Source organism: Mytilus californianus, unplaced genomic scaffold, assembly GCF_021869535.1.
Source record: "Mytilus californianus isolate M0D057914Y unplaced genomic scaffold, xbMytCali1.0.p SCAF_5, whole genome shotgun sequence".
NCBI classification, from domain to species: domain Eukaryota; kingdom Metazoa; phylum Mollusca; class Bivalvia; order Mytilida; family Mytilidae; genus Mytilus; species Mytilus californianus.
Window position 1 is genome coordinate 52,564,338 of NW_026262701.1, and position 19,955 is coordinate 52,584,292.

The 19,955-nt window shown below is 31.0% G+C and overlaps 1 long non-coding RNA gene across 2 annotated transcripts in view; it reads left to right on the forward strand.

Annotated features, from left to right (window-relative positions):
* The first annotated feature begins 4,489 nt into the window (after window positions 1-4,489).
* The window catches only part of LOC127702506 (uncharacterized), a 78,742-nt gene continuing 63,276 nt past the window's right edge, over window positions 4,490-19,955 (forward strand). The window contains exons 1-3 of one of the 2 annotated variants that reach the window (XR_007982458.1): window positions 4,490-5,021; window positions 7,850-7,959; window positions 12,686-13,253. This is a non-coding gene — a long non-coding RNA (uncharacterized LOC127702506). Of the gene's footprint in view, window positions 5,022-7,849; window positions 7,960-12,685; window positions 13,254-19,955 lie in introns of those variants that run through there. The other variant, XR_007982459.1, reaches the window with a different exon arrangement.

The window sequence follows — 19,955 nt, forward strand, 5'->3', positions numbered from 1 at the left end:
CCATTTAACTGGAAAACAACTCTTCCTACTGAAGATTCTATTAAAACTAAGGTTAAAGTCGTAAATGACTTAAAAACTATGTACAAGACAATAACTCTCTTAATGAGCACAAAAGAACTCTATTAAATCTTAACACTAAAAGAAAGTTGTGATAAACCAAATAGATTTCTTATGTGGGAAAAATTATTTGAGAAAAAATTAAATTCCAAGTTCAAATATAATTTTTCAATAACTCACTGATAATAGATTGAAAATATTCAGATGGCAACTTATTAAAAAGTGGAAAATAACTGCCGACAATTTAGGTGATCATTGTTAAAAAAAAAGACAATGAACACTTTTTTGTGAATTGCTCAATGACATTTAATACTGACTTTCTAAATATAGTAATGAAATTAATGAAATCCCTAAGTATTGACAAGGACAATATGAACTTTGAAAATTTAGTAACAGCTTACAAAATTAAAGACACAGCATACTTTGATATTAATAACATATTAACAATAATATCTTTCTCAATTTACAAAGCACATTATGTCTCAGAAAAGAAGACAAAAAAAATTTCAGAAATAATTGAAAAAAACAATTTTAATATCAAAAATAATAGTAAGATGATTCTTAAAACAAACAGATTTATTGCAAAGAATCAAATGAATTAGAATTAAATCTATGTTAGATGTTTTGAAACAATACTGTTATAGCAAATACAGAACATTGTATGCAAAATAGTTAATTGTGCACAAGCCAAATATGGTCATATTTATAAATGGGTTCAACCATGCATGTGTCCAAGATATGTTTGTAAACATGCTCAACCATGCACGAGTCACGACATGTAATATACTGTATTGTTAGATTTTAAAATGTGTAATCACAAACGTTAAACAAAAATAGATATGTGTACAGAAATAATGTGCAATCTCAGATGAATGTTATAACTTGTGCAATACATATACACGTCGACATAGAACAGATCAGTAGATAACAAAAAACAAGAAACATGTATACTCACCAAATGTTATCAAATAAGTTAAATCCTGTTTATAATAATGATATTTAGATGACGCATATCATAACTCTATCCGATAGCGCACATGTTTGCTAATTAGAACAAGTAGAATCATGAGGATTTTATTTCCTTCAATATGCATTTAGGCAATTATTATATATAAGGAAGCACGCTATGAAATGTATCTCTATTACTTAAATATGACATCTCTATATCATGGGTCAAATGTTGGTTTGAACAAAATTCTTTGATAGAAAAATATAACAATTCGAATCCAGCATATCTTACTAAATTAAACATGTAAATGTACAATGTATGTCACTCATTTGGGTTTCCTACTGTGCGTACAAACATATGGATTGAGTAGTACAATGAGACCTTAAGACCTTCTACATTTATATTTTCCTGATATTTTTGTACAATGGGGATGTACTTTTTTGCTGACAATTAATTGACAAATGTAAATGAAAGGCAATCTCAAATTTACATTTTATGATTTGGTTCAGAAAGTTCTGCATTAATATATTTTAGTAAGGTTCTATTTCGCTACTGTAATTATAGATTGCTAGACAAATTTTAGATGAAATGTTTTACGTCATCTAAAAATTCCAGAAAACAATAAGTCAGACTTTCCAGTGTTTCATAAAACATCTTACCTCGACGATGTTTTTCATCAGATCCTCGAGTTTTGTCTTAAATCTTAAAACAAATGACATGCTTAACAGTTAGCTAAAAAGTAAATATGCAATACTCTTCATTGAGATGTATTTGTTATTGACACAAGGTCAAAGATTCACTGATTGTATATCCAGTCTTTCTAGGGTGTGTGCTATATAATTATATATATGTATGCTAGTTTTCAGTATTTTCATATACATGTAGCATCATGGGGTTTATACATAGTACTGTATATTTAAAATTATTGGACCAGTGGTGGCCACACTTATAATACATTACATTATGAATTCTATTATATAATCAAAAAAGGCCATGAGGAGAAAAAAATAAAGTTCTTTATACATATTTGAATTTATAGTATATACATGTGTACTACTGTTATGTGCTATTTCCCTAATGATAAAATTCTATGGAATTGACACGGACATATGTACATTAATATATGCAAGAAGATGTACAACTATTGTGTACATGCACATTGATTAATTGATTGATTTATGTTGTTGAGCACCGCTTTTAACACTTTTGGTTATATCAAGGTTGCCATTTTTTTGCTTTGTTTGAAGAAGCCGGAGTACCAAGACAGAACCAGTGACCTTCGGAGGGAAAATTGGCAATGATAAGATTGAAGTCTAATGCACTTGCCATGAGGAGGTTTCATACTCATAAAATCAGTGTTGACAGGCTAATCATCATCGCTTATGAGCTATTTAGACGACTTGGTCACTGAGGCTCCCTATTCACATTGATATACATGTACAATCTGTGGAAGTTGTAGGGTGAATTTGAATAAGCCAAACTTATACATGTGCATGTATCATCCCTGCCAAACCATTTGTAGCTACACAGGTGGAGATTATATGCGACGACCTTTTCATTTTTGTTTTTTCCTTCAATATTTTGTATGAAGGTTCAAAATCTCTATTTGGAAGGGGGAATTAATAAGCAATGGTTGAGCTCCTGGAATATGTCACTATTTCAAAATTCATATTATATGATAAGGTTAAGAATTTTACATTAAGTATATGATAGCTAGTATCTTAAATAAATAGTATGTTTAAAGATGCAATTCAAACCACAGTCATAAATGCATAAGATATTTGAAAAATCAATTTTTAATTTCCATGAAATATTTCAAAACATATGAAAATGTATGCTAAGCTGCCCACCCCTCTTTTTTCCATTTATATTGATATGAATTTGTCTTTTTTGTGAATTAACTATGTTACAGTTCGGGTCTGTAGACTTCAAACTAGTTAGAAGAAAATTATCACGGGTCAACATTGGTATTAAGCTGAAAATTCTGTCTACTGGTACTGAAGACAAAGTTTCTGGACTTTGACCATTGGTAGCATGCCATGTAAAGTCACTGGTTTCATTTAAAACTCATTAAGATAATAACAGAGTCAAAGTAAACTCTTAATCAGTTTGATATACAACTATAAGTTATATTCCATACAAATCTGATAAACCTCAAAGCATAAAACGTTACAGGGAACCCCATGGAACGTCAGACGTAAATCGTGGTATTTGGTATTTCGGTTGTAAAATGCATTCTAAACGTAGTAAACAATCTAGGTCACAGGCCAGTCCCTCTCTGTATATGAACCTACTCAGATTAATCTGGTGGTGGTTTTGTATCAGTTGGTGGTATGCTCTAGTAAATTTAACAGGGTTAAAGAACTATGGTCCCTCGTATCTGACCGCAATTTTAGACGAAAGAAGCCCTTTTTATACTTAATGCCCACAACAATCATCCAGATTGGTTGATTGCCCACGGGGTTAAAGTTCTATATCATCTTCTATTCCCACGGCAAGCACATGAGCTGTTAATGTGAAAAAATGGCTGCCTCCAGTTGTCGAATGACAGAATCGTGGAAAATAGGGAAAATGGGACAATGGAAGTTACCTCTTAAAGCAGGTAATGCCCTGTTACAATATACATGTATAATACATGTACCTATATAAAGTAACTATAAAGGTGAGAAAGCGGAGCAATGACAATATAGGGACAAATAAGGCTGGAACATGTCAGGATCCCCTTTGGTCAAACAGCGAGACGAACTCATACTAATATTTCAATATAAGGCAATAATAATACTCAGACACGATGTCTGTAATAAAAAAAATTTCATTCAACCAATGTCTCAAAACAGCGTCCATATTCGTCCACCCAACAACACAAGAGATATTTACATGCCGGACTGGCATCAGCATCTGCTGGCGTCCTGCAGAATCCTGCCCTGCATAAGTCATTACTTGTATGAAAATCCGACACTGTGTCCACACTTGTATTAAACAATAAAATACATTGTCCAAGTGTACTAATACGATCTTGCAACGTTTCAGAATCTTCGATAAATCCAAATCAACATGTAGAGCGTGTTTCATAGACCGACGGTCGTCTCCAATATATGTCATTCCATATAAATGTAAATCCACGTACCCAGTTCTGGTCTTCGAAAAACTGAATGCTTCCTTACTTGATATGGCCGTGCATAATCATCCTATTCGAAATATTAGTGTATGGGTTAAATAAGTTAAACGAACTTAATTGAATAATTGTTCGATAAGGGAACACTCGAAATGTTCTTCTTTATGGACTTTTTTATTCAGCCGAATTATTGAAAGAAATTTCAAAGCTTAATCATGTTAATGACACTTCAATCAAAATATATATTTATTTGGGTTCAATTAGTTTCATTTGATGTCATATTGTTGAACAAGGTAATGTGGTAAATTTCTTATCGTAAAAATTACATCCGTAATCGTGCATATCACATCGGCGACATAATGATCAACAGTTTATACTTCAGGTGTGTAATTAAAAAAAAATGTATACGTAAGTAGCTGGAAATTTTCAATCTTCATAAAGAAAATGAGAAATACTGTCTTGAATCAAGACTTTCTTAATTGTTTTATATTTATAAGGAATGCTTATAATATAACCGACGTACGTGAAACATCAAGATTTCGATACTAAATAGAACAACAAAACATTCAATATGGCGCGCATTGATAGTTGGAAGTCACTGAATGTTCTCAACAAATGTCTTTTATTATCAACTACAGTGGCAATATGTTCGCTTTCTCATGGGAACTTCTACTCAATTTTGGATAACAGATCATATACCTGAAAATGCAGTGTCGTTTACGGAGAATTTTTACGTTCCCTCAAAAAATTTAAAGCATGACTGAAAATGATCAGTACTTTGGACTTTGGCAGTGGTGTATCGGAGGGAACGGTTGTATTGTATTGATTTAGGTTGGATGTCCATGTTTATATCCAACACGGATTGGCATGCATGGCCATAACAACTTAATACACTCATAGGTAAGATGATTTATTGTATTTTTCAAATTAAACTTTAAGATAAAAACAAAATGCATCAATGAAAAGTCGAGTCAAACGGAAACTATACGCTACTATCTCATTGACGTACATGTATACCTCAAATCTCCTTTTTATTCCTATTTATACTAAGTTCATGCATAATAGAAAAAAAAGGATATTTGGTATCCATCTATGACACAAACATGATATTGAAAGCAGCAGCAGCCTTAATCAAGAATGATATTCGCTTAATGCCTGTCAACAAATTATACTTTAAACATGAGTCAAATAAGACAGAATGAATGATATTGCATAATTATGTAAATAATTGAAATGTGGATAAAAGATGACGAAATATATTCAAAAGGACAAAAATTTTACCAACATTGTAGTATAGAGTTTACCAGATATACTCGTCAACGGTGGTGTCATTTAAAAAATGCTCTAGATCGCTCTGTGTCTATCTGCAGATCACTGTTGCAAACTATTTCAACCGAATCGACCATGTATTTGGACGTACAATATAAACAGATGGACAGCGGTGCAAACTCATCAAAGATATGAAAACGAGAAGATGTTGTATGATTGTCAATGAGACGCTACTATTTGATTTTTATAGGAGGGGCTAGGATGAAATTTGAAAAAAGGCAAGACAGGAGTTTTGAGTAAAAAAAAAGTCAGGATGAGCAACTTGCCCCCCCCCCCTAAAAATTAAATGGTAACTCCCTAACTACTATAGAATTTTGTAAACGAGAATGTTCGCTGTTTCAGAAAGAAAGGAAACAGTAGTTTATTCTCTGATTAATAAGAAGACGCTAGCAATCAATGTAATTCACACTTAATTGTCCACTTTTCCTAGTATGTACTTTTAAAATGAATATTATGGTAACGTCGGAGTAATCCCTTGCGCAGAGATCATATCCGTTTTGTTCCATACGTACCACTACTCTCAATATTCAATATAACTGAAGTATAACGAAGAACGTATGGAACGGATATGAACTCTGAGCCGGAGATTGACGTCGACGTACATGTATATGAAAAAGATACACTTATTTCTAAAAAATTGGCAATTAGTGAAATAAAATAGCTACCCAAAAATCTAAATATAATCGTTTTACCAATATAACTATACCATTTTGTAATATGCTCATGAAAATAAATGTTTATCTTAACGATAACGTGGACTTGAATAGTAAAAAGAACTTGATATATTGTGTTAAACTATTTCTATCCATTAAATTTCCACTTCAAGGTTTTTTTTACCGGATCGTTTTATATCGTTTATAACAAATCTATAAAGTATACATCCACTGACCGTATTAAGCATTGAGCCACACCTACGGCTGATATTAATTCTTCAAATTTGTAATAAATGTACGCACTTCAGCAAGGCGACAGCGATATAAACTCACTTCTCTTACAAAGAATGATTGTTCTTGTTCTTATTATAACGTTGATTGCTTATTCTAACATCAGGATGAACCTTTGAAAGCAGTTTTAAAAATTGTAAAAGATAAAAAGATAAAATACGATAACACTTAACAGGTATAAACATATTTTAGAATACACACACATTCATTGTGTACTGATTAGACAAATAACGATATCTCAAGGCTGTCTTAGAAACTGGACAAATGCGGGGATCCTAGACTATTTTTTGTCTATTTATAAGAAGACAACCGATTTTTCTAACTTTTAAATCTTATACTTACGTCAATTGTTAGGTATACTGTTTAGTATTTGTGTCCTGCCTACAAAAAAAAAAGATGCATTTTGAAATCTGGTCTGTGCGTTCCTTCAACCAGTAGGCCGTTCCGTACAAGATTAAATAGTTTGGTCAAGGTTGTGCAACATGAAGTTTTGGTAATATCATTTTGAAACTTAGTACACATCTTTAGTTTGGGGTGAACTTTAAGCAATAAATCCCAATCCCGTAGAAAAAGGAGTAAATAACATAAAGAACAAACTGTTATAATTAGTTTAAGAAGGATTAACTCATCACATCAGAACAACATATACCAAAAGAAATACCGACCTGATACTCACAGTCACAAGTAGACAAAAGACTTAAAGTGTCGATCTGAGATAGAGAGGCAAAAAATACCAGAGGGACATTCAAACTCATTAGTTGAAAATAAGCTGACAACTACTTGGCTAAAAAAAAGGACCAACAGACAAATAATATACACAAAACACAACATAAAAAACTAAAGACTGAGCAACACGAACCCCACCAAAAACTGGGGATGATCTCAGGTTCTCCGGAAGGATAAACAGATCCTGCTCAACATGTGGCACCCGTCGTGTTGCTAATTTTTTGTACAAACCCGGTAATAAGTCTAATTTGGTAGGTCACATTCGGGAAAAGGGGACGGGATTGTAGTAACGACATTAGGAACATATTTGCTATCATCTGTGAAACGGATATTCCATAACGGTCAACCAACTCGTGATGGCGTCCGTAAAACTTACAAAGGGATGGTTTCAACTTCACCACTTGGAACTCTTGGTTTAATAGCTTCCTTGTGAGTAGCAACCTTATATCAATCAGTACTCATCTTACTATACATGTACGGCCGTACGGTGACCACTAGTTATTAGCCTTTGCATCATTCGGTCTCTGGAGACTTATTGGCAATCATACCACATCTTTTTTTATACGTAGTACCGATAAAGACAAAATTCAAAATGTTAAAGTGTTAACCTTTAGGTTTCTTTAAATGACCAATACGTTTGAACTGGTCGTATTTTAATTTCCGAGCTATTTAAATAACATTAACATAAAATTAGGATGTGTTTTCTCATTTGTAATAAAATTTTTACAGGTACATGCACACTTTGAAACAAAACAATAAGGAATGATCTACCAGTTCTACATAGAGTACGTTTATTGAAATTTTAGATGTCATTACAAAAGAGACAAAAGGAACATAAGGTACATCACTGTCCAAAAAAGGAAAATGTCAATAGGGAACGAGACATTGTCTCTTCGTCTCAAACATGTCAAATGTTAGCATAGAGTTATCCATATTTTTTTTTATCATACCACCGGTTTGCTTTATTTTTGCGAGACTTTATAATCTAGCAGGTTCGGCTTTAGGAAAAACAAACAACTAATTCAAGTAATACTTTTATTCCCCTTTTTTTTCAACTTCAAATATTTTATTGCACTAATAGTTGTGAACAATGTCCTTTAATTTACAACAATGACGCTAAGGATCCTCCATGTGTTGTTAATTGCTAATGAAATCAGGGGATTTAATTAGCAAAAATATCATACATTTATATTCTGTATAAATTGCATTTTACAAAGTATATCTACGAGCACACATACACATACATATTTGGTGACACTAAAACGATCAGAGAGAGAAAAAACCAAAAAAAGAAACCGGATTTGTTTTGATAATAAATTCGAATTTCAAACCGGAAGTAGAATTAATCGAACAAGCATGGTTGGCCACATGGCTTGTAAGATAATTTCATGAAATGGTAAGTAGTTATTGCATTTAGTATGATTTTCTTTTCAATATTATCTCATTATTCAAAGAAATGTGTAAATTTGTAAACATAATATGATCGAATATTTCTGGTTCGTACATAAAAGAAATCAAGGAAGGAGCTATTGATTCCCCCTTGATTGATTCATTGATTGATTGTTTATTGCTTAAATACTTCAGCAAATATTTAAAGTTTTCTTCTCATAACAACATGTGCATAAAAAGATAAATATAATCAAAGTTCTAATATTTTCCTCTGAAATTTTCTCAAAAATTGACTATCTGAATGATATAAAAATTGTTTTTCAATTTCATTTTTTAGGACTGACAACATATTCACAAATCTAGTTCTCTTTTCTGATAAGTAAAAACATTTATAAATCACAAAACAAATCAGTGTTAAAACATGATTAAGTGTGTTATATTCATTTTAACCGAGTTGCATTCAAAGAAAAAATGGTTATAGTTATCACATTTGAAACAAATCTCACAGTTTGGATTACTAGATACTTTAAACGCTACAAATTATGATTAATTGCTATAATGTTATGCAGTAGTTTCCATCTGAACATTTTCATTCTATTATCTTTTAAAAAACGGAATGTAAAAGAATTGTTCTTCTTTATAAAATATGTAACATTTTCAAAAATGAAATGATTTTTCCATTAGCAGAACCCTACTGAAAGCTCTTTATTAGATCTAATTATAATATCTATTTCTTTGAATGAAATTTTGTCCAGATTGATTATAATAAAATCCATGGCAGATCATCTTTAGATCTTGTTGAATGTGAATTATTGTATTTATTGATGTTTTACTCTTTAATTTCTCTTTCCAAGATTTGGGTATAGCTTTTCGTAGAGTACATGTCTCTGCTATCCGGTTTTGTTTCTTTTTTAGTTTATTTAAGATTTTTTGTGAAATTTTGCCTTTATCATCAATTATGTCATTAATAAAAATTATATCTTCTGCTACCCAATGCCTAAAATTTAAACTTTTGCCATGGCTCTTAATATATTGATTTCCCCATATAACTTGTTTCCTTATATCTATATAGCTTTCAGGTTTTTTTGTTTCCCCGCCACCATTTTTAATCCAATATTTCAATATTTCTCAGTAAAAAGTGGGCAGGTTTTTTATGTTTTCTAATGATTTATGAGAACCCAGATTCATTTTAAACAGCAAGTTTTTACCTCCAAACTCCCTGAAATAATAGGTTGGAATAGTTTTCCAGTTTGCCCAAGTTTCATCTGTAAGTCTTTTAACCCAATTTATCTTCATTGCTTCAATGTCTGAATCAATATCTGTCATTTTTAACCCCCCTTCTAAATGATCTTTACTTAACACTGAGCGTTTAACTTTCTTGCTACCACCCTCCCATAAGAAATGATATATCATTTTCTTAAACTTAGTTTCTTTGCACAGATTTATCAGTGATGCAACGTATGTTATATTAGGTATTACAAGTGTTTTGATGATAGTGATTTTACCAATCATGCTTTATTTACTTTGTTTCCAATCATTTATTATTATTTCTGATTTTTCCAACTATTTCACTATATTTAGTGTATGACATTCTTTTTTGTTAGAGCCAAAATAGATACCAAGGCTTTTTACCTTATCTTTCCAAATAATGTTTTCAAATTTGTCTTTACAGTGTTTATGTTTGACTAGCCATACGCCTTCTGTTTTGTTTCTATTGAGTTTAAGTCCAAAGAAAGATCCAAAGGTTTCAATTATGTTAAGTGCATGCTTTATTTCATCTTTAGAATTTAAAAAAAAAGTTGTGCCATCTGCTAGTTGTGAGAATTTTAGGCTATGAGTTTTTTTATCGATTTTGATTTGTATTTCTTTCATATCATTAGAGTCCCTTATTCTGCAAGCAAGTAATTCAACTGATAAAGCAAATAATAAAGGACTTAAAGGACATCCTTGTCATATTCCGCGTTCAATGTCAAAGGTTTTTGAAATCCACCCGTTTTTAAGATACATCCTTTTATGTCATGATGTAGGGTTTTGACCCACTTCTGAAATGATTCATTAAATCCAAATTTCTTTAAAATCCCCTTCCAGTGAATCAAATACTTTAGAAAAGTCAATAAATAATATAGCTCCTTCAATATTAAAATTTTTAGATTAATCTATAATGTCTTGAATTTGACGCACGTTAAATTCTATTTAACGATTTTTTATATATCCATTTTGGTCTCTGTGAATTATTAATGGTAGATTTTTTTAAGTCTGTGCTAGGTTTTATGTTATTCATTTCACATCTGTATTTAATAAAGTTATTGGACGGTAATTATCCAGGGACAAAGGGTCATTTTTCTTATAAATTAGCGATATAATCTCAATCTTTTTGGGTGTCAGATAAAAATTCTTTATCATAACAAGTATTAGAGACTTTGTTCTTTAGTGTTGGCCAAAAGTGTCGATAAAACCCAACTGTTAAACCGTCTTTCCCAGGTGTTTTGTTTAATTTCATATTAAAAATGGAAGATGTTAACTCTTCTAGTGTTAATTTACCATCTACCTGTTTGCTTTCAGAAGCTGTCAAAGAATGATTTATATTTGTATTTTCAATATATGTCTTTAAAATTTCAGTTTCAGGGTAAGAGCTTTTATACAATTCTTTGTAATACTCTTTATTATATTTAGAATTTCACCTTGATCTACAGAAACCTCCCCATTTTGGGACAATAATTTATTAATAGATGTTTTTGATTGCCTGTGTTTTCTTTAAATAAAAAAAGAATTTTGTATTGTTTTCACCTTCCGCAACCCATTTTATTCGATACATATTTTGGGCCTCTTTTTTCATTGACGGATATATATCATCAAGTTCTATTCTAACTGTTTTATTTCATTAGAAAGATTATTATTTGTTTCTATAGATAATGTATACAGTCTTTTATTTAAAGTTTTAATTTTGTTTTTCCTTTCTTTGGCTGTAGATTTACAGTATTGAATTGTAGTGTCTCTTGTATCAGTTTTGAACAAGTCCCACTGAGTAAGAAGATTTTCTTTTTAAAATTTATTCTCGTACTTATCAATTTACTTATTTATTATTTCTTGATACTGTAAGTCGGTCAGTACACTATTATTCATTTTGAAATAAACTTTTCCACGATTACTTGCATAAATATCTAATTTAAGAGAGATAGATTGGTGATCTGTACTTGAAATTTGAGCTGGTCTGATATCAGCTGATACTGTCAGCATGCGTACTTATGAGCTTATTATAAAAAGTCAATTCTACTGGCCTCATTTATAGAATGTTTTCTTTTCCAAGTGTATTGTTTTTTGTTTTTGATGTAAAAGTCTCCAAATGTCCATCAATGTATTTGTTTTAATTAACCGTTTAAGATAATTTACTGTTTTTTAAAACCTTTCATGAAGATTGTGATTTTTTGTATCCCTACTTGAGAGAAGGTCGTTCATATCTCCTCCTACTATTAATGCACTTAGGGTGTGCTCTTACTTGTTTAAAGACTGTGTTCCTTGCGTGAACTTCATTTGGTGCATACAAATTTAATAATTAAAAGTAAATATCTTATCTTGAATTTCCAAATTAACTATGATTATTCTTCCTTCATTGTCACAAAATTCGTTTATTAGCTTAAAATCTAGAGTAGAGTTTTGTTTATAAAGAAAGAAACGCCTCTCGAGTTTGTCTCACCTAAACTATGTTGATGTTTGCCAGGAAATTCATTATTAATTTTCGTTATAATATCTTTTGAAAAATGGGTTTCTTGTGCCATTAAAATGTCGCACTTTTTTTTTCCTTGCTAACCCTTGACAATTTAATGAACAAATATGAAGATTTTTAATGTTCATAGTAGTTTGGTGTATTTACCAATGTAGTAGAATGTTCCAAAAATTCATTTAAATGCCAGTAACAAAATTTTCGATTAACGAGTTTGGTCGTGACCCAGATGTACGCCAGGTCATTTATAGACTTATTAATAGCATTGTGGAAGTTAACTTCTATTTTGAGCTTCATTACTGACTTTCCTAAAAATTTCTCGTACTAGGTAAATAAACTGTACAGGATTTAAGTTTTGAAGTGTATATTATTTTGATGTTAAAAATTGACACTTATGATCTTTATATAAAATTTACTACTTTCTACTTCGTGACAAACTTTCTTTCCTTTTTCAGATCCAACAACAAAGGCTTTATTTAAATTTGATGCTTTGACCTTATATGAACTTCCGACTACCTGAGCTATTTTGACAATCAACATACGCAGGATATGGAATGTAAACAATTGAATAATTCTATGAGTATTTATATATGCACAGACATCATATGCATGATTTATGTGACAATATAGAGGGGATACAGCATTATTTTGTGAATTTGACATTTCAACTGATTTTATCCATCTAAGGAAATTTGTTTGTTGACATCCTAGAGAAATGCACTTTAGGAGTTTATTAATCACAAGCATAACACTTTTATAGTTTATAAAAGCTGTAGATTTTGTGTAAGATTTCAAGGACCGCTTGAGCTGAAACAGTTTTCTGCCTAACTGAAAACGGTCTAAGCGAATATTAAAGGACATATCAACAGATACTTTTAAAGTGATATTGATACAGTTTATGAATACAGTACCAATTTCAAAGGACATAAAAGTGTATGTTTCAGATAAGGCTCTGGTTTTATTCTTTTAAAAAAATGCTTTTACATTCTATTAATTTATATTCCAGACAGTCTTCATATAGAGCTTTAGCTACATTTGAAATATTTAACTAATTTTTAAATATAAACTCTTTACATGTATATAAATTCTTCTTTTATATAGACATCACATTCACAAATTATATTTATGTTAACATGTTAGACACAGTCTGTGGTTATATGAAAAAGTAAATCAAAATATATATACAAATTGAATAAAATTAAAAACATGTAAATTTATAGTAAATGTTTTTTTTTTTTTTATTGTATTTTTTTTCAGAAACTTAAGATTTAGTTTTTTTCTGAGGTTCCTCTTTTTCGTGCAGCTCGTCAGTGGGGGTACTTGTATTCTGTTTATTTTGTGTTCTTGTCTCATCGTTGGGTTTGTGAGAAGGAGTTCGAAAAGCTTCTTTTAAGAAATGTTCCTTGCTTTGCTGATCGTTAGAAGAACGTTGTTGTTTGTGACCTTTTTATGTTGAATTTGTAGCAGGTGCTTTCTCATTTTGGCTTGATTGATTGTATTGCATGTTACTGTCTTGTTTCTCTACAGTGTCAATTATTTGGTTTTTGAATGTAAAGCTGTGTTTTTAATTTGACAGATCTGATGGTTGGGGTTTATCATATTTTCCATTTTCCTAATGATCAGATTTGTCATCCGAATCTTAATCGGATTCTGATTGGCTGTCTTCACTAGCATTACAGTATTGTGCTGTATGGCCGGATTTTCCACAGGTTTGACAAAACCAATCATTGGGACAAGTAGTTCAGTAATTAGATGTATGCCCAATGCCGCCAGTCATTAGTGCACTCAAAAATCTTATGTCCCTCTTGCAGACATTTGTTGCATTTGATTGTTTTCTGAGTGTCTTCTTTTCCCCTGTAGAGCTCTATATGTACGAATAAGAAGAGTTTTTGGTAACGGTGTGGGGATGGGATCACAGGTAGCAATGCGATCTCCGGTCTGACAGTTTGTATGACGCCCATCAACTCTTAACCAAATATATTTTATTTACAATTCAATTTTGTTCCTCCAAAGCTTTCTTAACATGTCCATCGTCTGCAGAGCAGGTTATATTTTTGAATCTCACCCGAATGTTTGGTGGGTATTCATTTTCCGCTACCATAGGATTTTTGGGAGATGTTTGAATAAGCTTCTCTCGAATGACTGAACCATTAGTAAGCGTTTTATCCCGATCCTCATGATTATCAAAATATAACCTCCACAGACCCCTCACTCTTTGTGAGCCTTTTAAGTGACTGGGATTCACAAAAAGTAAAGTTGATGATAAAAATTCTAGTCTCTAATTTTTCTTCATGCTGGAATGAAAACAAATTTGATTAGAAACCACATTTCGACCGTTAAATTGATTTGGACGAACGAATTAAAGTATGGTTTCTGTTGTTTCAGACATTAATATAAAATATATTTCATTAATAATCTTTGATTAAGTTTGAGACTTAACAAAATGCATTGTTGTATATACTTTACATAACGTATGTGTAAGATATTTTGTTTTCATTTTTTTAACATATTTCTTGATCATGTTTCGTGTAGTAGGGATGTTTTTATGCAATTCATAAACATGACTCATATTACTTCTTTTGATGAACTTTGCTTTTATATTGAAACATCAATTTCCCATGATATAGGTATGAACATATCAAAGATACCATACTTTTAATTTGTTACAGAAGACTTACGTTTCGTCTATAAAAGACTTGTCAGTGGTGCTCGGGACAAACAATGACTGGATGATTGAAAACATTTAAAATCTCTTTAATCGATCGAAAAGAGATAAATCAAGGTAAAAACAACAACTGACGGAATTACATAAATAAAGGCACCAGTAGTATACCGCTGTTCATCAGTCATAATTCGATTAAGCAAAAACAAAATCGGGTAACAAACTAAAACCGAGGGAAACACATCAACGTTAAGAGGAAACCAACGGAACAACAGAATCACTGAACTACAACAAAAGCAAACACCAACGTTAACATACATAGAAACGGACTGTCTGATAACAACTGCCATATTTCTGACTTGGTACAAAACATGTTAAGAAAAAATGAAAAGAAAGGAAAAAACACTTAAAAGAGCGACACCGGGTGTGTTAACATGTTAAGCGTCTCTGATTATTCACGAATCCACCGCCATATGCGAATCAACACTTAGTCAAAATGTTACAATTACGGGGATTGAACATTTGCTAAAATGACAGATGCGACGTCTATTTTAGAAGACCGCAAAACATTTTGCTATAGAGTTCAGACACAGACACATTGTATCGATCGATCAACCAAGTTGTGATCCTGACCAAAAAAATGTATGAAGTGTCTATTTCAGTCGTTCCTTCTTTGATGTGTAAGAGTAGCTTTTGTGTAGGAAACAAACCCTTTTAAATGACGTCCGTATAGTGTGAGCGCTATGATATGGGGATAAAGGGTATGTTACTGCTGTGAAATTGGAAGTTGACAATAGGATAGTTTAGATAAAACACCTTTTAAGTACTAATGTATCGTCATATTGTCTGCATTGAACAAATCACAGGAAAAAGCAAAAGTTTATCGATATCTGTTTTATAAAACATCAACAACTAAGGCACAATTTCATTCTAATACTACATAATACTGTTTCTGAGGAAAAAAAATATTAGTTACTTAGTGAAGAAAAGAAGAAAAACAGGCAACTCCGAAACACCCTTAAAATGGCCCTTATATGCATGTAATTATGGAAACGTCGTAAATAATGAAATATAGTACAATGCACATGAAAATATTAATACACAAAATATATACTTTTCCCAAAATTGGTAATTAGCTAATTGAATGATTTTCTAGAAATTCAAAATATAACGGTTCAATCACAATAACTATAATGAACTATATCATTTTGCAATATGTTTGTAAGAATTATTTTAAAAATAATTATCGAAAGGATAAAGTGGATTAAAATTTCCATATCTTTATATTGATATCTTACGTTCGGAATGATAGACGCTGTCTATCTTTTTAAATTCTAATTCAAGTCATATTTATCGTTTTTAATTCTGAAATTGTCCAATTAAGTCAGTCAAAATGCAATGAGTGTATACATTTATGTGATATACAGTCACTGGCCGTGTTAAGCCACGTTTGCCGCTGAGACAAACTTTTAAAAATTCGTTATGAAATGTACAACTTCAGCGAGACGACAGCGACATTTGTTCATTTCTTTTATAAAAATATTTCTCTAATCATTTGTTAAAACAATTGTATGCATTGTTACACGTACATTCATTGCTAAATCTGTATTTGTATACCTTCTCCACTTTTTTAAACGGCGGGATATTGTGATTGGGATTCTGTCCGTTAGTGCATTGATTCGTCCTTCTGTCCGACTTGTACTATTGCATCTGCCATTTTTTTTTTTAATCTAAATGATTTTATACTTTCCTTTAGCAAATCACAGATTTACAAGGGACTGACTATCAGTTTGTGAGCCTTGCTCGTATTACTTGTAGTGTATTCTGTAATCAGCTCAGTAAGAGGTAATTTACAAGATGACATTTCAAAAGCAGTTTAAATAAAAACAAAACGTAACGCTAAACTGGTATCAACATGTTTTAGATTTCATTATAAAGCTGCAGTAGAATATTGATTTGATATGCTAATGATATAAGGATAAGGCATAGAAATGACCATAACAGATTTCATATCAGAAGTATTGTATTAGCAGCCCTAGGTCATAATATAAGGCTCGAGGGCTGATATTACATCTGGTATGAAAAAAAGACATGTAATGTTCTTTTTATAATATACTTCAACTTGGGAAACTATCATTGTATAAAAATGTGCTACTTAAAAAGTATCAATCTCAGCTACACAGGCCGTTTAAGATATTTAGTTTTGTTTAAGAAATATTCAACCTTAGAATACTCATGTACTTATATTTTCTAAACATGCATAATTATGGCTGTACTGACAAAAAATGTTTAGACTGACCATATTTGCTGAAATAGTTTGACATTTTCAACACTTTCATAGATTAAACTAAAGTTTGAAAATGTTGAGAAAAAAATGCAAACATTGTATTATTTGTTTTGTACTTTTTTTGTATAATATTCTTTCCAGTTTCTTATATCTGCCTTTCATGATTCTGTGTTACATTTTTTATAGAAAAAGTGAAGTTATTTAGATTTTCTGGACCATGTATATAATTGGCCCATACTAGGAATTACCATGTTTGTAATTGGCCCACTGAGAACCAATTCGGAAAACACCGAATTCACGTTAATTCAATGCCATTGTCATACTGTAAAAACAATAGTCATTTACTTTAATAACAGTAAAATGATAATATCAGATTATAACATGATAGCTTTTCATATCAGATATAATATCAACCCAAGAGCCGAAGCCAGTTTATACTGCAAGTCAATAAAATAAGCATTTGAATATATTTCATTACATTGAATATATATTATGCCGTTGAATGTGTATATGTTCTTGCAGTATTTTGAAGTTTCATTCTGATACTTTTATATTTGCAAAAATGTAGAAAAAAACATTTGAGACAGGCCTGAACTTCTTAATTTTGTCTTTGATTTTATTTTTTTCGATTTGTTATTTATTCTCTTTTTCTTTTTTAGTGGTTACGTCTTTATTTTTTGCTTTCTATTTGATGATTCAATTCATACAGCTGTAGAAGTAGCCAGACAATTTGCCACACAAACAATGTACCAAAATGCTTAATTTTAATGAAAATGACAAAAGTCATCATACTGTCATTTAGGAAAATTCGGATCGATTCGGTTCTATAAATCAGTGTCTATATGACGTAAAATCGAGGTCCAAAATTGGTATCCTCTTATCGACGTCAAACTATGATTCGTTTGATAATCCCCACCCCCCTTCCCACCCTACACACACATACCAGTGTACCATACAGGTTGTAATGACATTGTCAATTTTTAATGACATTTTATTTTTAATGACATTGTTATTTTTTAATGACAAGCGTTATGAATAATACATATTACACCGAATCGTGAACAAGATTTCAGGATAGCATATTTCCCAAATTTTATATTATATTTCTTTTTAATTTTGTCTTTGATTTAATTTTTTTCGATTTGTGATTTATTCTCTGTATCTTTTTTAGTGGTTACTTCTTTATTTCTTGCTTTCTATTTGATGATTTACTTCATACAGCTAGATTCCGACTACATAAAGTGTTACCGATCGTAAATTAATACTCATTCTCTGTAACCACTTAAACTTTTTCGGCACACATAGTCACCGATCTTTCTGAAAATTGGCTGATATGTATATCCTATTAGCCTAGTCAGAAAAATAATGCCAACCGATATTTATATTGGTTGGTTACCATGGTAACAGCGGAGAAAGTTGGGAATTTTGAGAAAAATACAATATTTGGTGTAGTGTTGTGAAATTATGCGGCTACATCTATTAAAAAGAAACACAAAAACAATTATTTTCAGCCTTGTTTTTATCAAATATCAAAAAAAGTTATGGGGAATCTACCTAGAAACATCCGAAATTAATTTCTAAAAAATGGTCATTGTGCAATATTCCTCACAATACGAATTATCTCCCTTTGACGGGTTACTCTTATGACTGGACCAAAACGAAAATGCTTATAACTTTTTTATTTCTTAAAAATTTTGTCAAATTTGAGTTGCTATAAATTTAGTCCATTTAATACATAAATATATTAAGAAAAAATATAGAAAACTTTAAAATCTTCATAAAACGTGACCTGACCAACGCTGACAATGACAGGACCAAATGAAAATGCTCATTACTTTTTTATCTCTTAAAGGGATTTATGTTAAATTTGAAATATAATAAAATTTGATCATTTAATATATAACTATATGAAAAAATAAAGAAAAAAATATTAAAAAATTCCGAAAAATGACCAGCTGACCAACAACAGCAATGACCTAACCGATGAAAATTTCTGTGTTATTTTATATCATTAAAAAAAGGGGGAAAATATATGTTTTTGGGTAAAAAAAAACTTGACCTGACCAACGTTGACTGTGTCCTGATCGTTGTACTACCTAATACTTATTTATATCTTATAGGATTTGCTTAAAATTTATATAAAAAAAACCATTAAGATTGAATGGTAAAGTCTTTATCAAATAATAAAAAAAACTGGGAAAAACAGTTTAAGGTACTGTGACGGGCACCAGGTTATTTAAACTTTTTATGGTATTGAGTAGTATATTGTATTTTACTGTGTTGTAAATTATGTTGTATATTACCGGTTATAATTTGACACGTTTAATCACAAATATAAAGTAACACACAAAAGGTGTGAAGTAGGCCAAAAATACATGTAAGTTGATAAATCCAATATAATTGTTTTTTAATATTTTCATAACAGTAAATAATTATTTCCACGTACAACTTAAGGCATGCCCGAGCCTTGTGTAGGATATCTTGGTAGTTTTAAAAATTTTCATAAAAAAAAATAAACATTTCGCGGACTTCTTGAGGTATGCCCGAGCCCCTGCATGCACGATATCTTGGTAGTTTAAAATATTTTAATAAAATATAAGTAAACATTTTCAAAGACTTAACTTGAGGTATGCCAAATGTTCTCGAAAGTCAATACATTTATCGTTTGCTAATATGTTTGAAAAGCATTTTATATTTTCTTATTTGATAAAATTAATGGTTCATTCTAAGTGTTTCTATAAATTTGATGCAAAGCCTATTACATATAGATAGGTAT